This window comes from Pinus tabuliformis, chromosome 5_1 (genome assembly GCF_031772625.1).
Source record: "Pinus tabuliformis cultivar Carrire ecotype Pingquan chromosome 5_1, CPIR1, whole genome shotgun sequence".
NCBI classification, from domain to species: Eukaryota; Viridiplantae; Streptophyta; class Pinopsida; order Pinales; family Pinaceae; genus Pinus; species Pinus tabuliformis.
The window spans coordinates 613,807,042-613,827,981 of record NC_142305.1 but is presented as its reverse complement, the minus strand read 5'-3'; the positions used below and the strand labels follow the sequence as shown (position 1 = coordinate 613,827,981).

Genomic DNA, 20,940 nt, shown 5'->3' with positions numbered 1-20,940 from the left:
TAGTAAATAGATATGAAAGAGGTAATTTATTGAATGACTGAATTTTCTGGGTTGTATGGGACAAAAGATAGCCTGAGCTGAGAAATTAAATCAAAGACACAGAGTGTTTCATGAGGCAAGATAGGTAGGAAGTTTAGCAATCAAGTTTGAAATAATATGGAGTGGAAATACTGTTGAGAGGCTGAAGAGGGCATGTAAAATGAATCATTTTCAGACAGAAGAAGACACACAGAGGATGAATGCTTTCCAAGGCAGAGCAATAAAATGGATTCTACCTGTCTCACTTAAAAACATTCAACTGGAAATGATTGTGAATGAACTATAAAACATAACAAGATACATATGAAATAGAGAAGAAAAAAATTGCTAAACTCACACCATAGGAATCTCGTGAATCAGAGCTAAATTATTTTATTAATTTCTTGGCCAAAACTGTACAGTGAAACACTGAGTTTTCTTCCACCTTTCCCAGAAAATTCCCCCCTTACAAATGATTTACAATACATTTAATAAGCCTAGAGGTGAGAAAAACAGATCGACACAAATGGGGAGTTGTTTAATCATTAACTAATAGAAGCTGGAAAGCCAACCACCTATTCTAAAAAAGAGTAGCGTTACACCTTGTTTTTCTCTGGTAACCAATTAAAAGGCAAAAATGTAGCGTGGATCCCATGGAATCATGACTAAAGACAGAAATAGGTAGTCTGTTCCTATCTTTCTGCGGTGGTAGATATTCTTCGTTTGTTGATTTTCGGTTTTTGACTTTTCACCTTCCTTTAATGTAATGCAGTAATAAACTCTGCACCAATTCCCATATAGCATTTATGCGTGTAGATATGAATTATAATAAAGAGAAATTTCTAATGAATGGATGTCCAGCATTGCCATAGTATGCCATTTTGTCCCTGAATGACTCATAACCTCCTGGGTAGCCTGGATTACCTTCTCCAAGACCAACACCATGACCACGAGGTTCGTGAGCATTTTCATTGTATCCAACCATTGGGCCACCAGCACTATGTTGAAATTGACTTAGATTGGATTGTTGATACTGCTGCTGATGCATCTGTGCTTTCTCGACGTAAAAATTCTTCTCAATATTTAGACTGTTGAGCTCGCATGGCTCTTAACTTCTCTTGGTATTGAAAATTAATTTCTCTAATGCGCTCCTGATGCCTCATGTTTCCTCATCATCAATTTGATATTTTGTCAACTTCATAATCTCATCCATAAATCTCTGCTCAAGTAACTCTAATGTCGGAGGTATAGATGGATCTTGAAACCAGCATCCACTTCTTGCTCGTGCTCAGATCCTTTCACATCTTTGATGCTCGTTTTTTCATGTTGTGCCTTGGGATTTGGAATTTGACTTTGATAAAATGGGGAGCTAGCTGCATCAGGACCTATCAGAATCTTGCTTCCACTGCCAGTGACTTTCTGCCTTTGAAGAAATATAGCGCTGCTCTTCATCCAATGGTGGAACATCAGGCCTCCCAGGAAAGGCATGCAGACCAGGATTATGTTGCATTCTCTGGGCAGCAATATGTTGCATTTGAGCAGCAACCAGCGGATTGACATTTGAACCACCATATCCACCTTGCCGCCTCATGTTTGCTTCTACTATCTTTTGACTAAACCAATAAGGTTATAAATAATACCTCTATAAATACCTCATTCACTGCCAGGTCCAATTTCTGCAGGTAAAATGCACAAGAATCTCACTAGCACTTTAGATTTTCTCTCTGGTTGATTAGAAGTCCCTTCACGTGATGCCGGCGTTCAAATTTGGACAAAGAGCGATGATGAAGGCTCAACCCGTCAAATTCGTGCGCGTTTTGGGTGATGGAGGAAGGTTTTTGCAATTTTTTGGCGTCCTGGCTGTGTGCACCGCACGACATACCCAACGCGCCGCGCCCATGTAAATTAACACTGCGTGGAGGCGCCCAATGCGCCGCGCTCCTCCAGTGCGCCACGCCACCTACTCGATGCGCCGCGCAGGCCAAGTTTCCTCCAACTTCACCCAAATTGCACACTAACTCAACCAATTTACTTTGAGTGGCTTCTCTTTGGTCTTGGCATGCAAAACATAAATAATGTGGCGATGTTGTATCAGATTTGAAATGGCACCACGTGCACGTTCTCCATGAAGCTGTACAAAAACAATGTTAGTTGCATCACATGCTTGTTCAATCTCATTGGCATCCTCTTCCACAAAAACTCCCACAGGCTCCGCTCCATGCTCCCTTGCAGCCCTTGAAATTTCTTTTGCAACATTTAGTGACACTGATCTCTTTGACTTGGGCCATAGAATTACCCCTATGAACTTGGCATCTGCTTCAGCGGCAAGAACTGCATCATGGATAGTGGTAATCCCACACATCTTTACCAGAGGAACAGATTCATCAGAATCTACAGCTGAGTCCAGTGAAGAAAACATGCCTACTGAAGAATCTCTACCAGCATGTAAATGCATACATATTGTCTTATCATTGACACTGGACATCTTCTTTGATGCTATTGACTTCTTCCAGCCAAAACCTAGCAGCAGGGCACCAATACTTATTGCAGCAATTGATCCATCTATATACTCTGACAAGTTAGAACATGCATTGTCGGTGATCATAGAAATAGAATGGTTTTCTCACTGAGTTTTTGAGCCTGAATGATGACATTTTTCTTGATTTTTTGCAGGGATGGTGGCATGTTTTGACCAAGGAAGGTCAGAGCTGCACCTGGAGAATTCAATAACTGAAGAACCTTTGAAAATGTTATAAAAGAAAAAATGTTGAATTTTCTTCAAAACAGAGTTTTGAAGAACAATCATAATCCATCAATATGATGATGAAATTCGCGAAATAAAAAACATGTGTAGAACCTCCCTCTGGCCTGTTGGCATTTGGACACTTTAATGACTCAATTTTTGAAACCCTAGACCTATGATTGACATGACTCTTTGCCCATTAGAAGATCAAACATTGACTGGCATGGACTTTAATAAACATTGATGAAAGACCTAAGCCAGAAGGCACAAGACATGAGGGGAATGAATGACAAAGCCCTTCCGTCAGATTATGGCATGCTCCTAGCAGAATGCAAATGAGTGAATCGAGCGAGACACCTAAAAATGAAATGCAAAAAGAGAAATGATCTCTGACGGAGGGATGTAAAGACCGACTCTAACAAGTCACATAGTTATTTTCATGCTCATTCAATTTCCTTAACTTGTAGCACACTACTTGTCCCTCCTACATCAGGACTCCACCAAGTCCTCTCTTGCAAGTATTTGTACACACCATGAATTCTTTATTTGGATCTTCAATCTTTAGAACTAGATCATTTGTAAACAACTACTTCACCTTTTCAAAATTAGCTTCACATACCTCTATCCATTCAAATTTCTTTCTTTTTCTCTGCAATGATGTAATAGGATAGGAAATCCATGAGAAGTTCCTAATGAACCTCTTGTAATAACTTATTAATCCCATGAATGATTTGACCTCATCCATATTTTTGGAGTTTACCACTCCATGATAGCTTTGATCTTTCCTAGGTCCACTACTATACCTTCTTTGGAAACCACAAGCCCCAACTAATGGACTTATGTCTGAGATAAATTGCACTTACTAATATTGGGATACAACTGATGCTCTCTCAACAAGTTAAACATTGTTTCTACATGTCCTACATGATCTTCCTCATTCTTAGAATATATAAATATTTCATCAATGAATATTATCACAAACTTTTCTAGATAAGGATGCAATTCATTATTCATCAAACACATGAAATTAGCTGCAACATTAGTCAAACCAAAAGGAACCACAAAAAACTCATAATTCCCATACATGGTCTGGAAAGAAGTCTTGTAAATGTCCTCTTTTTTATGCGTACCTATTGATATCCCGATCTCAGATCAATCTTCGAGAACATTGTTACTCCCTTCAACTGATCAAACAAATAATCAATTCATGGTAAAGGGTACCTATTCTTAATCGTCACCTTGTTTAACTTCTTTTAATCAATACACAACCTGAGAGCACCATCCTTATTCTTCGTAAACAATATTGGTGCAACCCAAGGTGACAAACTTGGCCTAATGTATCCCTTATCAAGCATTTCTTACGTTGCAATTTCAATTCCACTAATTCCGGAGTGCTTATCCTGTACGATGCCTTTGATGTTGGTGTTGCTCTAGGCATCAGCTCAATGGAGAAGTCCACTTCCTATGAAGTGGTAACTCTGAGATCTCTACTAGAAATACATCCTAACATTTTTGCAAGACTGGATACCTCTGCAAGACTTCTACATCCTCAACATCCTTCGCATTGTCACTAGAAATATGAACTACAAAAAATACACACCCTTTCCTACTACTGCGCTTTACTTGCCATTAGGAGAATTTTGATGTCTAAAATGGGTATCCTAAGGAAATTATAAAATAATAGTGGAAATAATAAAATAAGATTAGATTTCATCATCAAATTTTAGAGGGAAAAAGGAAAAAACTATTTTTTCAAATCATATTTTCAAATTATCTCCCTATGGATTTACTCAAATTTCGAGAGAATACACTCATTGGATGTAGAATTTGATTCTTCATCCAAGGAGTGCCCATGTTGCATACTTTTGATGGATCCTACTACACGAAAAATGAGAAATACATGAAAAGCGTGATTGCAATCACATTTTTTTCTGTATTTCTCTTTTTTCGTGTAACAAGGTCTATCGAAAATATGCAACATGGGTAATCCTTGGATGAGGAATTAAATTTTTCATCCAACAAGTACTCTTGCTCGAACTTTGAGTAAAACCTTAAAGAGATAAATTAAAAATATGTGTTGAAAAAGTAGTTTTATTATTTTTTAATTATTTACTTTTTATTCCAAAAATGGTGAATCATCCCCCATAGTTGACATCATCATCTTGAATTATGTTTGTTCTTATAAAATTTATTTTGGTTGTACATTTTTCTTAGGAGGCCCATTTTAGACCTCAAAATTCCCCTAATGATAGTTGTAACCATTCTCATAGACAAACTTCTTCTTACCTTATAATATTCCCTTCTCTCCATCATCATCCAAGTACTCAATAGCCTTATCATAGCAATCTACCTTAGTCATGTGAATGTACAACCAATCCATATGCAACAACATATTGTATGATCCCAGTGGAGGTATATTTAGATGTGCTGATGTAAACATACCATTCAACTCAAATGCACAAGATATTACCCAATGATGAACTCTTTTCTTAGTACATGTATCCAAATACACCAACCAAGATGTAATATGCCCTAGTAGAAAATAATAACCAAAGTCACGAGACACGTATTCCAAGTTGAAAGTTGGGCAAAAACATAGTGATGAGGATCACTTGTGATTAATTAATGGCTATGGAAATTGGCAAAGGCAATGGCAAAGGTTTTGGAAATTCATGAGGCATTTAGTGGCATTTTATTTATGAAAATAATGGAAAATATGAGAATGACAGTGAAAGGTCACAGGTTGCATGTGAGGAGGAAAATGAAGGAAAATAATGGAAAAATGAATAAAACAGAGGCCTCATTGATAAAAAATATTCTAAGGATTAGTTCATAGTTTTTTGTCAGTTTTAGCTTTAAGTTCTATCTTCTATTCTCTCTTCTCATACGCTTGCACACTTAGAGTTTTCTTAGAGCACTCTTGGAGCATTGTGGCATACTTGGAATTTGGAGCAAGAAGGAAAAGGAAAAGTAGGAAAACACAAGAGTACATGAGGATCAATAACTATAACAAGATTTTATTGCAGGTACCAAGTTGCATGTATGGTTTCCTTGCTAGTTTTGGCATGCATGTGGTCTCTTGGTTATGATCTATCATGGGCATGGATGATTTCCTAAATTGACATTGGTTTTTCCTAGCCTTTCCATTTCCTAGATATCCATGGTGTTGTGGGTTTTATCTTTGTTTTTTGGTTGGTTCTCATTTTCCTTTGGCTGTGGGTTGAGTTACTAGTTCCTAGAGCCTTAGTTGGATAAATTCTCTGGAAGACCTGTAACAGCTTGGGTTGAGTTACTAGTCCTGGAATACTTAGTTGGAAAAATGCTTTGAAGCCCTGGTTGGACAAACGCTCTAGAGCTCGACAACGACTGTGGGTTGAGTTACTAGTCCTGGAATCCTTGGTTGGAATAAACACTATGGAGCCCTAGATAGCTTGGTTAGAGACTGACCTAGTGATGGGTGGTGATGTCTGACCGTGAGGTGGAATCACTAGTTGAGGTTTGAGGCAGTTTGGCCTCTGTAAGCCCTAGTTTGGTTTTGTTTGATTTGTTTCATGAGATCCCAAATTTATGCTTGGAATATGACATTGGTGTGATTGAATGAAAGAGAGATCTGGTTCAACCTAATCAATTATCGAGTGGTACATGGAAGTCCATGACTTGGTTGGATTTTCATATGTTAATAAGATCTCATTTTTATTCAGTATTTTTATAAGAAAATGTGATTGCCAATATGTGGCTTTAATAGTTATTTCATCATTGATATATCTCTGGTTATTTGTTGTTTATGAGCATGTTCATGATAATCTTGGTGTATGGATTTCATCATGTTTTGGTTAGTAGATGAAATAATAATGAATGAATGACATAATAGATAACAATGCATTTATTGGGAGGATATATCAATCCTCCTTGACGATTCTCAGATAAGTATGAGACCCCTATGTTCAAATTTGTTGTTATGTCTTGTAGATTTCATGTTTATGTTATGTTTGATGAAATGCCTATCATGGCTAGTAGGGGTTAGATTAAGTCCTTAGTTAATTGTTTGCATTTGTAACCTTATTTCGGTGTTAATTATATTTTCTGGAAGTTTCATGAAGTTCTAGGCAGTGGCCTAAGCCCTAGCCCTAAAAAAGTGGCACAAAAGCCAGGGTCGCTGGCACAAAATTACCTAAAGAATGCCACAATCACATGCATGCCTTGCTATGGGAGTGACTGGAGGGTCTTAGTTGCATGAATGGCTTGTCATGGGAGCGACTGGGGGTCTAGGTCAGTAAAACATCAAGTTTTCTCATGGGTTGGGCACCTGGAAGGTTTGGTTGTCTCCTAAAGGTTTTGTAGCTCCTGAGGAAGGTCAGGTTGGTCTTGTCTTGCCAGTTCCACTTCCTTAACTATACTTCGGGAGTTGAATTATATCATAGTAACCCTTCATCACATGTTTACGTCGGTGGACTGATTAGCTTGGGTAAATATGGGAGGAGGACTTTATAGAGTGGTATCAGAGCATGGTTTCATGCTCCTTGGGTGATGCTTGGTTCTCCTTTCTCTTTGGATGGATGTGTTGTCATGCGTACATGCCAATTGCGTAAATGTTTGTTATGCTTATGGTCTATGTGATTGTTATGTATGCATTATACTTGTCCTTGTTGTCGTTGTGATTTCATGTAGAAGATGATGTTGTTATTGTGATGAATGTATGTCGGTTTTATATGTATTGTTATGCATGTGTTTCATCCATATGTTTTTTATGCATAACACCTAGTCGGTGTTATAATTGTGGCATTATGGATGGTAATTAGGATAATGATTGAGATGATGTCTATAGATTGTGATGACTATGATTATACATGTATTTCAATAATCTGGTTGATCTTACAGATGAGAGATCCTCCCCTGAACTATAATGTGGTACGTTGGTTTGTTTATAATTTGGTTTAGTTGACATGATATACCTTGTAGAAAGAGAAGATAAAAAATTACTAGCAAGATGGCAGACTACAACTCACGAGATTCTCCTTATAGATCACATGAGCATCATGGTGAGGGATATTCTCCTAATATTGTAGATACTTTGAGAAGTTTTAAGGTAGAAATGAGTTGCAAAACAATATTGACCGAATCATTCAATCATAAGAGAGACTTGCTAGGGCATAGGAGAAACAAGAAGAGGTCAATGTGGTGGTTCTTCAGAGCTTGTCAGACTTGCAAAGAAAATATAGGAGGATAAGACTAACAGGGCATACGGTAGTAGGTCTCATAATAGGCACATTTTGAATAGAGATGACATAGTTAGAGATGGAATATTCTTGGATACACCTGATAGAAAAGGCAATGGACATGGGATTTACTCTAATTCTGGTTCTAACATGTATCGTAGACATCATCATTATCATCCTTATAGGAGGAGTGACAGGGGATATTTGTTGGATGAGTTCAAGAAAGAACATCCACCCACATTTGATGGGGAAATGAAGAAGTCACAAGATGTAGAAGCATGGTTGCCTGGGATGAATAAGTTCTTCAAATTTCACTATTACACAGAGAACATGAAGGTCATAATAGCTACATTTAGTCTTAAAGGTAAAGTAGACATCTGGTGGGGAGATGTAAATAATGTAAGAGGCATTCATGAAGAGTAGTTGACTTGGAGTGAGTTCGAGAGACTTTTCAGAAAGAAGTATTTATCAGAGAGATACTATGATGACATGGAAAATGAGTTTTATGAACTCAAGATGGGATCTATGACTGATGAGGACTACACTAGAAAATTCTTGGAGTTATTGAGGTATGTTCCTTATCTTAAGGAGGATAAAGGGAATATTCAAAGATTCCTCAGTGGGTTTCCAATAGCATTCAAAGATAAGATTTAGTTTGATGAGCTTAGATCAAGTTTAGACTTCTGTGATCCATAACATTGTTTAGATAATCTTAAAATCACATAACCAATCTTTTGATTTCGAATTCATCGTCAGATCAATTGAGGAAACCATTAGGAAGCTAAAGAATTATTGTGAGCAATAAAATCGCATATATGAAACTAAGCAGGTTTGTAAAGGTAATGAGAAGAATAAAGGAAAATGGAATAAGAAGGGAACAAGACTTTAAGACACATGTAACAAAGAGAATGCAAAACCACCTAATAAGTTCAATGCATTTGATAGAGGACATATATTTCGATATAAAGAGAAGAATAAGGGTTATGATAGGAAACCTTTATATTGTTGGAATTGTGGAGGAGAGAATCACAGAAGAAATTGTCCATAGCATCAGGGTGGTAGGCATCAGATCTACATTGCACAAGAAGCACAGACAATGGGGGACGTTGGATAGAGTATTCCACGGATCTATGTAGTGTTGGATAGCAAGAAGGAAATCCTGATGTGTCTATTATCAAGATGGATGATAAGATTTGTGATCAATTTGTTTCTATTTTGATTGACCCTGGATCTAATTATAGTTATGTTAATCTTGATCAGGTGGATAAGTTTGTTTTGAATAAAGAAGTGCATGCAAAGTCTTGGTTAGTGCAGTTGGCTATAGGTGCTAACAAGAGAGTTCATCATTGGGTAAGAGCTTGTATATTTAAGTTGAATGGTATGTCTACATCAACACACCTGAATGTACTTCCATTGGGATCATATAGTATGTTTTTGGGTATGGATTGGCTATATCTTCAAAGGACTAAGGTGGATTGTTATGACAAGGCTATTGAGTGCTTGGATGATAATGGGGAACAAATAAGTTTGCAGGGTAAGAAGAAGGCAACATCAATTAGAATGGTGACAACTATGTAGACCAAGCGTAGTCATAGAAAAATGTGTGTGTTATTTGTAGTGCATATTTCTAATGACAAAGGTAAGGAATTTTAGGATGCATATGTCTTGATGAGGTATCCGGTTTTACAGCAATTTCAAGATGTGTTCTCGGTAGAGATTTCAAATTTTCTGCCTCATGGGAAAGTGGAACTTTTTATTGAGTTAGTACCAAGGTTAGAACCATCATCAAAGGCACCATACATGATGAACACACCAGAGTTAGTATAATTGAAGTTGTAGTTGAAGGAAATGCTTGACAAGGGATACATTAGGCCAAGTGTGTCGCTTTGGGGTGCACTAGTGTTGTTTGTGAAGAAGAATGATGGTACTCTCGTGTTATGAATTGATTGCATGCAATTGAATAAAGTGACCATCGAGAATAGGTATTCATTGTCGAAAATTGATGATTTGTTTGACCAGTTGAAGGGAGCAATTGTGTTCTCGAAGATTGACTTGAGATTTCGGATATCACTAAGTATGTGTTAAAATGAGGATATCTACAAGATTTCTTTCCAGACCGCGTATGAGAATTATGATTTTGTTGTAGTTCCATTTGGTTTAACTAATCCTCCAACTACTTTTATGTGCTTCATGAATAGTGGGTTGCATCCTTATCCGGATAAGTTTGTTATTGTATTAATTGATGATATATTGGTATATTCTAAGAATGAGGAAGAGCATGCTGAACACTTAGCAACAGTGTTGAGATTGCTGAGAGAGAATTAGTTGTATGCTAAGATCAATAAATGAAATTTCTTTTAGACAAAGAATCATACATTACTTGGGACATGTTGTTTCCAAGGAAGGCATAGTAGTGGATTCGGAAAATATAAGAGCTATCATGGAATGGACAACTCCTAAGAATGTGGATGAGGTAAGATCATTCATGGGGTTAGGAGTTATTATAGGAGGCTCATTATGATATTATCTTTGATTTCCTATCCCATTACATCATTGCAGAGGAAAGGTAATAAATTTCAATGGACAATGGAATGTGCAACCAATTTTGAGAATTTGAAGCATTTGTTGACCAATGCTACAGTTTTAAATATTGTAGATTTGGATAAAGAGTTTTGGGTGTGTATAGATGCTTGCAAGAAAGGAATTGGTGGGGTCTTGATGCAAGAGGGGCAGGTGGTATGTTATGAATACATGAAACCAAATGAGCATGAGTATAATTATGTTACACATGATCTTGAGTTGGAAGTGATCATCCATGATTTGAAGATGTGGAGGGACTACCTTCTTGGCAAGAGGTTTGTACTGATGAGCGACCACAATGGATTAAGATACTTGTTTGACCAACTGAATCTGAATGCCAAACAAGTTAGATGGTTGGCCACGATTAGTAAGTTTGACTTTGAGATAAGGTAAATTAAAGGGAAAGAGAACATGATGGAAGATATTCTTAGTATCATAGTACATGTAAATCATATAACAACTATGAGCTTCAATGGGACAAAATTAGAGGATCATATATTGCAGGCAGGACAATAGGATCACAGGTATAAATATGCTTATGCACAAGTTAAAGCAAGGTACATGTGATTAGGATTTGGGCTATCATCTCACAGTGGATGGTTTTGTTAGATTTAGAGACAGGATCTATGTGTTGAATGACAGTGAGTTAAAGAATACTATCTTATCAGAATTTCATAAAAACCTGTATTCAAGGCACCTAGGATACCAGAATACATTGACAGCGGTGAAGAAGTTTTATTATTGGTGGAATTTGAAGAAGGAGGTGGCAAAGTTTGTGGCTATACACTTAGATTGTCAACAAGTAAACGCAGAATGTAAGCATCCAAGTGGATTACTACATCGGATTCCAATTCCAAAGTGGAAATGGGAGGTCATTTCCATGGATTTCATCATAGCTTTTCCAAGGACATCTAGACATCATGATTCCATAAGGGTTGTGGTGGATGGGTTTTCAAAGGTAGTTCACTTCACCAATGAAGTATACTTATTTTGCTAATGATTTATCATAGGTCTTCATCAGATATGTATTTAGGTTGCATGGTGTTCCAAAGAAGATTGTGTCAAACATGGATGCTAAGTTAACTCCCAAGTTTTGGAAAGAGTTATCTGCAGGTTTGGGTACACAATTGGCCTTCAATTCAACTTATCATTCATAGAAAGATAGACAGATAGTGAGGTTCAAAAGGATTTTGGAGTACATGTTGAGAATGTACATCATGCATCAACAACGAAAGTGGGAAGAATATCTTCCATTGGTTGAGTTTTCTTACAACAATGGGTATCAAGAATATTTGAGGACGAGTTTGTTTGAGGAACTCTGTGGCTGGAATAGTAATACTCCCATTAGTTGGAGTGACCTAATTAATAGGGTGTTGATAGGACCAGACATGTTGGCAAAAATGGAACATGAAATGCAGGTTATCAAGCACAATTTAAAGGCAACACAAGATAGAAAGAAGAGTTATGCAGATCAGAAAATGATGTTTTGAGGAGTTTTAGATTGGGGAACAGGTGTACTTCTGCATCAAGTCCAAGAAGAGCTCCTTGAGGATTGGATCATGTTTGGCAAGGTGACACCTCGATTTCATGCGCCTTTCACGATTCTTGAGAGGATTGGACTAGCATCCTATCAATTTGCACTGCCTCCGATAGTGAAAGTCCATGATGTTTTCTATGTGTCATTTCTTAAGAAGTATGTTAAATATATTGATCATGTGATTGATTAGTTTGTATTGCAGGTGGAGGCAGAAGGAGAATTCCAATCGAAACCTCAGTGCATTTTGCAAATAAAGATTCTCATGCTCTAGAATCGAGCAGGTTAAAGTGCAATGGAAGCCCTTTGGGCCCAATGAAGCTACATGGGAGATGGCTGATCAAATGCAGGCTATGTATCCTTCTCTATATGCTGGTTGAGAGGATGGATTTTGGTTTATATTTTGGTTTGGTGTTTTGGTATATCTATATATGTATATGGATGTAAATACTGCCATGAGTTGTGTTATAAAGTTCCAATAAGAGGTAGGTTTTCATGTCATTATGATTTTCATGTTGGTTATGGTGGTTTGCTTCACATCAGGTTCATCATTGTAAATATTGCAATGAGCTAAGTTATAAATACCCATGGGAAATATGTTTTGATTTTCAACAATATTTTTGGTTTTAGGTGTCATTGAACATCGAGGATGGTGTTCCCCCAAGGAGAAGCTTTCTGTAATAACCTTGGTCAAAAATCCATGTAGTAAAGTTAATAAAGGAAAAATAATAACCAAGGTCATGCGACATGTATTCCAAGCTGAATGTTGGAAAAAAACAAAGTGATGGGGATCACTTGTGATTAATTAATGGCTATATTGGGAAATTGGTAAAGGAAATGACAGGTTTTGGAAAGGCATGAAGCATTTAAGGTCATTTTATTTATGAAAATAATGGAAAATAGGAGAAAAGGAAGGTGAAAGGTCACATGTTGCATGTGAGGAGGAAAATGAAGGAAAATAATGGAAAAATAAAGAAAATAAAGGCCTCATTAATAAAAAGGCTTCTAAGGGTAAGTTCATAGATTTTTGTTAGGTTTAACTTAGAGTTCTCTTTTCTATTCTCTCTCTCATACTCTTGCACACGTAGAGTTTTCTTCGAGAGCTCTTGGAGAATTATGGCATACTTCTGATTTGGATAAAGAAGGAAAATTAAAAGCAATAAAGAACAAGAAGACATCGGGATCAACAACTACAACGAGTTTTTATTGCAGGTACCAATTTACATTTATGATTTCCTTGCTAGTTTTGGCATGCATGGAACATGCATGTGGTTTCTTGGTTATGATGTGTCATGGGAATAGAGGATTTCCTGGATTGATAATGGTTTTGCCTAGTCTTTCTACTTCTTGTATAGACATGGTGTTGTGGGTTTTATATTTTTTTCCTGGTTGGTGCTCATGTTTCTTTGGCTTTGGGTTGAGTTACTAGTTCTTGGAGCCTTGGTTGGACAAACACTTTGGAAGACATATAACATATTGGGTTGTGTAATTTTTCATGGAAGCCTTACCTGGAAAAATGATCTGCAACCCTTGGTGGGTTGAGTTACTAGTCCTGGAAGCCTTGGTTGGACAAATTCTCTGGAGCCCAACAGTAGTTGTGCGTTGAGTTACTAGTCCTGGAAGACTTGGTTGGAACAATCAGTCTGGAGCCCTAGACAACTTGGGTAGAGACCGACCTAGTGATGGTTAGTGATGTCCCGCTGTGAGGTGGAATCACTAGTTGAGGGTTGAGGAAGTTTGGCCTCTGGAAGCCCTAGTTTGGTTTTGTTTGAGTTGTTTCATGAGATCCCACATTCATGCTTGGAATATGACACGGGTGTGATTGAATGAAAGAGAGATCTGGTTCAACCCAATCAATTGTCGAGTGGTACGTGAAAGTCTCTGACTTGGTTGGATTTTCATATGTTAATAAGAGCTCCTTTTCCTTTGGTATTTTTATGAGAAAATGTGATTGTCAGTATGTGGCTTTAATAGTTATTTCAACATTGATATATCTTTGGTTATTTTTTGTTTATGAGCATGTTTTATGATAATCTTGGTGTATGGATCTCATCATGTCTTGGTTAGTAGATGAAATAATAATGAATGAATGACCTAATAGATAAAAATTCAACTATTGGGAGGAGATATAAATACTCCTTGATGATTCTTAGATAAATATGAAATCCCTATGTTCATATATGTTGTTATGACCTATAAATTTCATGTTTACGATATGTTCGACAAAATTCCTATCATGGATAGTAGGGGTCAGATTAATTCCTTGGTCAATTTTTTACAGTAGTAAACTTATCTCAGTATTAATTATCTTTTCTAGAAGTTTCATGAAGTTCTGGGCAGTGGCCTAAGCCCTGGCCATTAAAAAGTGGTACAAAATCCAAGGTCATTGGCACAAAGCTTCCTGAAAAAGGCCATAGTCAATTGCATGCCTTGTGAGGGCGACTTGAGGGTCTTATTTGCATGTGTGTCTTGTCATGGGAGCAAATGGGGGTCTAGGTAAACAAAACATTAATTTATCTTAGGGTTTGGCACCTGGAAGGGTTGGTTGTCTCCTTAAGGTTTTGTAGCTCCCGATAGAGCATTAGGGGAATTTTGAGGTCTAAAATGGGCCTCCTAAGAAAATTGTACAACCAAAATAAACTTTATAATAACAAATAAAATTTAAGATGATCATGTCAACCATGCGGGATGATTCACCATTTTTGGAGTAAAAAAGTGAAAAGTTAAAAAAATAATAAAATAATAAAACTAGTTTTTCAACTCATATTTTCAACTTATCTCCCTAACATTTTACTCAAGTTTCGAGTGGGAGTACTCTTTGGATGAAAATTTTGATTCCTCATCCAAGGAGTACTCATGTTGCATATTTTTGATGGATCCTGCTACACAAAAAATGAGAAATATATGAAAAAACGTTATTGCAATAACTCTTTTCATGTATTTCTCATTTTTCATGTAGCAACATTCATAGAAAGTATGCAACATGGGTACTCGTTAGATGAGGAATCAAATTTTGCACCCAATGAGTGTTGTTTCCCGAAATTTTAGTAAACCCATAGGGATTTAAATTCAAAATACGAGTTGAAAAAAATGGTTTTTTCTTTTCTTCCCTCTAAAATTTGATGATGTAATTTAATCTTGTTTTATTATTTCCACAATTATTTTATAATTTCCTTAGGAGGCCCATTTTGTACCTCAAAATTCCCCTAATGGTTAGATTGGTCTTGTCTTGTCAGTTCCACTTCCTTAACTGTACTTGGGGAGTTGAATCACATCATAGTAACTGTTCATTGCATTTTTACCCCGATGGACCGGTTAGCTTGGGGAAATTTGGGAGGAGGGTGTTACACAAGACTCTGCATGCACTTCTTTATTCAAGCAACACTTTTCCACCTGGTCAGGACTGATATAACTATAGTTATATCCAGGGTCAATGTTTGATCAACTCAATGTTCTTGAATTGGAAATCATAAATTGTCAACCAGGGTGCGTAGATTGATGAAGTACAGGTGCACAATATGTGCTTAGAAGTTATTCATTAGGTTGTTATGTATTTGTTAAGATCTAAACTCAAGATGGGGTGGTGGTTGTAAATTGTATTAGTGTTGTAATTCTTAGGGATGTTGATTAAGTTTCCTAGGAAATAATCTCTATCCAATTAGTTTGTAGATGATGTGAGAGTGATTTTACTTATGTTAGGTTGTTGGGATTTTTTTATCTTAAATCTTTGTGTTGCAGCTCCTCATTCTCTAAGTGAAAAAAGAAACCTATTCTATCAACTATGAAGGAATATTGTTGAACTCAATTGTCTTAGGAGAGGTCTTCTTGCTTGTTCAATTTATGCTCAAACAAAGTAATCCAAGCAACATCTATATTGTGAATTGAACACACTTCAATTATGTTGGATAAAAAGCAAAGGAAAGAACTATGCAGTACCAAGTATAAAGAAAATTAGATAACAATCTAAGCTAGGTATAAAGCAAATTAAAGTTCTTATGCAGATAACAATTCGCTGGTGAGATCATTATGCAACATTGTCGCACAAAACAGAGAAATTGAAGAATTAAAGGAAATCAAATTGTATTTGATTAAAACCTGCCATTGTTTGTAGAGGCCCTCCACATAGCAATTCAAAGCTTCAAATCAACATAACGCTTGCACACACAAAAAAAAACCAATTCCATTCACACAAAATTCACAAACTATTCATAAACATATCATTCGGCGCACACCCCAAATAACAGTGCGGCCATTAGCTTTATAGCAAGTCTCTTGGCATAATTGCGTGAATATTTTAAGCCTAATATCTCTTAACCTATCTAAGCTTATATCGATAAACCATCGTTTTTCTATTCCGAATGAAAAACGATAAGGTTTCAACTGATCTCGGGTTCTGTTCTGCATTAATCTGGCGGTTGACTTGGAGTTTGACCGTGATCTCCTGTGCTTCTTTTAGCAAACAGTTTCGAGTGGATAGGAAGGTATCCATGAGGGAGTCATCCTCTATCCATCTGCACCTTTCGCTGCTGACCTAGAACTCTAGAACCTTGTGAACAATGAAGACAACTACAAAATCTTGGACTAGCTGTGCAAATAGATTGTTTCGTTAGCCAATCGTAACTTTAATTAAAACAATAGGGTAAACACTTGAATATGAACAAGAAAACATACTAATGCAAACCTTCATCAAAACCTGGTAGATATGGCTTCATTTAAGTGGTAAATATATATGAAAAAGAGAGGATCTTTAGGCAAAAAGGATGTCATGGTAGGACAATCTTCAGACTCTACATTCCCCCAGACTCGAGATGTTGTATGTCCTCATACACTTCTTCCTTGAATTTTTCTTGTTCCTCTTGTTTATCATCTCCCTGTTTCATTGTTTTCTTCTTTTTGGCATAGATTGGCATTCTAGACTTCCTCATTAGAATTTTGTACTTTAAACTGATTATCTCTCTCTGCATAACTATGTTCTCTTTCTTCAGCTTCTTTTTTTTCTTATACCACAAGCTTAGATGTAGGATCAGATTGTCGCTCTTGGAAATCTGTATCTCACTCTGTGTCTTCAAGGCTTGATTTTCATTTTTAAGATGTCGATTCAGTGTTTCTAGTTCAAAGGTCTCCTGCTTAAAGATGTTTGAGGTTGATTGTTCATTCACCTGGTTGCTTCCTTCTCCAGGACATTGTATTGTTTCCTTTGTTGTTGTTGCCTTCCTTTTCAGTGACTCTATGTAGTCATATATTTCCTGTTGTGCGGGGTTAATACCTGGACTATGTATCGAGCTTCTTAGAGGTGAGTTGTAAGGCTGTGGTGATGATCTTGGTGACCCTTTTGGATAATTCCCAGGGCTTTCAATTGGCTCATCCTCTATTGGCTCAATCTCTGTTGGAGTGTTCTCTGTTGGCTCTTCTTCAGTTGGATCCTTTTCATTTGGCTCATTTTCCTCAAGGTTAATGTATTCTATAGTCTTTGAGGTTGTTTGTGGAATCGTGCTCAACCTTGTGCTCCTTCTCAACCCTGGGGTTTGTGTTTTCTGCACTTTCCTCCTCTTATTCTCTGATTTTTATTTTAGAGGAGAGGTTTTAGTTTGTGATAATTCTTCTTTACCTGGGCTAGATTTATTTTTTCTAGGGTTTCACCTCTTCATTCTTTGCAAAATTTTTACTATAGGTAGCTCTTCTTCTGTTACCTTTGTCTGTGTTTGAGGTGCATGTTCCTTTATCATTTCTATGGTTCTCTTTCACCCTCTGAGAGCCCTGCTGCTACTTGGTTTTTCTGGGGTTTTTTCCTCAAAATGGTTCCTTATTAGGAAACTTTCCCAATTATCCCCTATACTTTGGAGATGGAATTTGACCAATATTTTTACTAGACCATGATGATACATGGTTTTTTCTATGCATTGAATTTTCTTCTAAACATTTGTAGCCATTTTCCTGAGGCTATTGAAGAGGAGATAGGGGAGGTTCATTTGATGATCATCGAGGAAGTGCATCATCATTCTATCATGATAAAAATACATTTTCCCAAATCTACCCTCACAAGTGATAAACTTCTGAAGCACAAGTAATAAGTTTCTTCATTTGTTTTTAAGAGCAGAGCTTGGAATACCTTTTTTGTAGACTGTTGTGTCCATGTTCGGATTATTGAGGAAAACCTTACAGTTCTTGCTATCAATCCCTATGTTTTAAAACCATTTTCCTCCATTTCTTGGCAACTCGGTGGCCTCAGTGATCATAGACTCTGTTATTGTGAGCTTTATGTCCCCAATTTTGACCTCCATCCCATCGAATGAGTGTGCAAATGTCTTGGTTACCTCCTTGTGGAAGCCGTTAAATTTCTCAATGAACTGCAACCATTGTATTCTTTGCAACAACTCCCTAGTTTGTGGGTACCCCTCTAGGAATTGCTTCCCTGTTGGCTTAGTTCGAACAATTACCCCCATGCCGAAGGATGCTTTACCTTGAAGATTGGCTACCTTGACAGGAAAATGACTTGTAGGGTTTGCTGGTTGGTGAAAAGATGGAGTGACTGTGAAGGAGCAGAGGAGTGTAGGAATAGGGAAGAACGAATGGTTATCAAGAGGATTATGGGAATGAATTTGACCGTTAGGCGCATTCAAACTTATGATTTGGTAATTAATTTGGCAGATTTGGCACAAGGTCATGACATGACTTTTAGAGTTGATCCAAAATGGATCATAAAACCCTCTAAGTCTTCATATACTTAAACCATATCGCAAGGGAAAAACATTAACAAATGGCGGAAAACATTATCGCACGGGAAAAACATGAAGAAATGGTGAAAATAGAGTTAAGCGGAGGCTAAAGCAACATTTCACAGGAGCCGTCGGATCGGACCGATCAATGGTCCAGATCTAATTGACATATCGCAATTGGAGGTGGCAAGCGGAGTCTATCGGAGGCAGCCATATGAAAATCGTGACAACGGTCAGCGCAAGTCAACGAGGACTGTTGATCAAGCACGCAGATCAATGGTCCAGATTTACTCGCAATATCACATCGCTAAAACACAAGGAGTACTATCCGCTGCCCGAGGACTATGCGATATGTGATTGCGATATATCGCATCACGACAATACAAAGGAGCGGGGCTGATACATATGTGACTTGCGATAGCCGAACCCGATGGGTTTTATGGGTGCAAATTAATATATTTTAAGTTCCGGAAAAAAAAGTTTTTCTATGTAATTTCGCATTTTCGTTAAATAAACCAAATACAAAGGAAATGCGCCCAGAGTGATAAAACGGACCTGTAAGGTTTATACATTTAGCTTTATATATTTTGAGTTCTGTCATGAGTGGGATTTCAGGCGGGCCTCAGGCGGTAAGTGGTATTGGACGGGCTCCACCCGATCCCATACACTGGCTGACACGTGGCTTGGCGCCGGAGAGAGAAAAGCGCCTTTTCGGGTGGGTAACCTTTGTGTGCATAAGCCGCCTGAAATGAATATCAACTGTTGGATCAATGATCACACCGATCAATGGTGGGCTTATGATAGCGACCAAAGGCAGATCCGAAAGGATTATAGGGTGGATTCGATGATTTTTGAATTCCGATAGAAAGAGTTTTTGCATATTTTTAGTGTATTTCTTTGTGTAAACAGGGAAACGTGTTCCCAGGGATTTCAACTGTGCCAAAGGTCCTTTTCGTTTAAAAACATGTGGCCACCATACCTGAAGGCATTTCACAATGATTGTTTAACGCTCAGAGGGGATTTGAATGGACAGAGGCCGAGAGCCAGAGAGCCCGAAAGGGGAGATGAACAGACAAGTGCCGATAGGCTTAAAATCCACTCAATGTCAGGGACAGAGTAGGCAGTGCTGAGACAGAGAGAAAACAGAAGACAGAGAGTGAGAGGGAGAGTCTGTGTACTCAGAAAGACTTGAGGGATTCAAGTAAAACCCTGTTGTTTATTCCTGTTGTGTTGAGACTCGATTTGAGCTCACACTTGTAAAAACTCTGCTCTTGAAGACATAATAGAGAGGTCACCACTGAAAGCTAGACCAGGAGACGTAGCCCAAGAGTTTTGGGTGAAATCCTTGATTATTTGTTGTGTTGATGTGTGTTTGTCTATTATGTTTCTCTAACTTCTCGTTGTCTATATTATTCGCAATATTTTTGATCCACTGCACTAAGTAATATAGAAATTCCTTCACATGAGTCTGTAATACCTCAATATTGTTTAAGATCTCATTTTCAGATCAAGTGGTATCAAAGCTTTAGGTTTGTCAAGGTTACACAAGCTTGTGCTGGATTTTGAATGCTAACTAGGTCAAAGCTCAAACTAGGAGAAGGAGAACTTGTTGAGGCTAATCTAGAGATTGGAAGAGTCTATTGTCAGAGGAGAATGGCAGAAGAAGTCCCATTGGAATCAGAATCTCAGTTCATGGAAAGTTTTATGGCCATGTAAGCCATGGTGGAAGAGATGTGTCGGGAATTTAAGAAGGGTCGAGGTGAAAGCACTTCAACACCCAAACCAGACAAAGGAGTAGAGGAACCTTCTCTAGTTGCCCCTCCAGAGGGAAAAGGGAAAGGGGAAAAGCCTTCTCCCTCATCTCCTCCACCATCACCTCCATCATCCTCATCTCCTAGCCCTGATAAGAAAAGGAAGAAAACGTCTTTGATTAAATTAGATGTGAAATTTGATTTGCCAATTTATGATGGAGAACTAAATGCAGAAAAGCTAGATAATTGGATAAGATAGATTGATGTATATCGTAGGGTGCAGAACATTGATTCAAAAAGGAGAAAGATTTAGTTGGCTAGCCTTCGACTTGGAGGAACTGCACTAGTGGTGGGAAGGAAAGACACAAGCTGATCTGAAAAG

At 37.6% G+C, this 20,940-nt stretch overlaps 1 pseudogene; it reads right to left on the bottom strand.

Moving 5' to 3' along the window:
- Nucleotides 1–841: 841 nt before the first annotated feature.
- On the bottom strand, nt 842–1,687 carry LOC149166418 (uncharacterized; annotated as a pseudogene).
- Nucleotides 1,688–20,940: the final 19,253 nt, after the last annotated feature.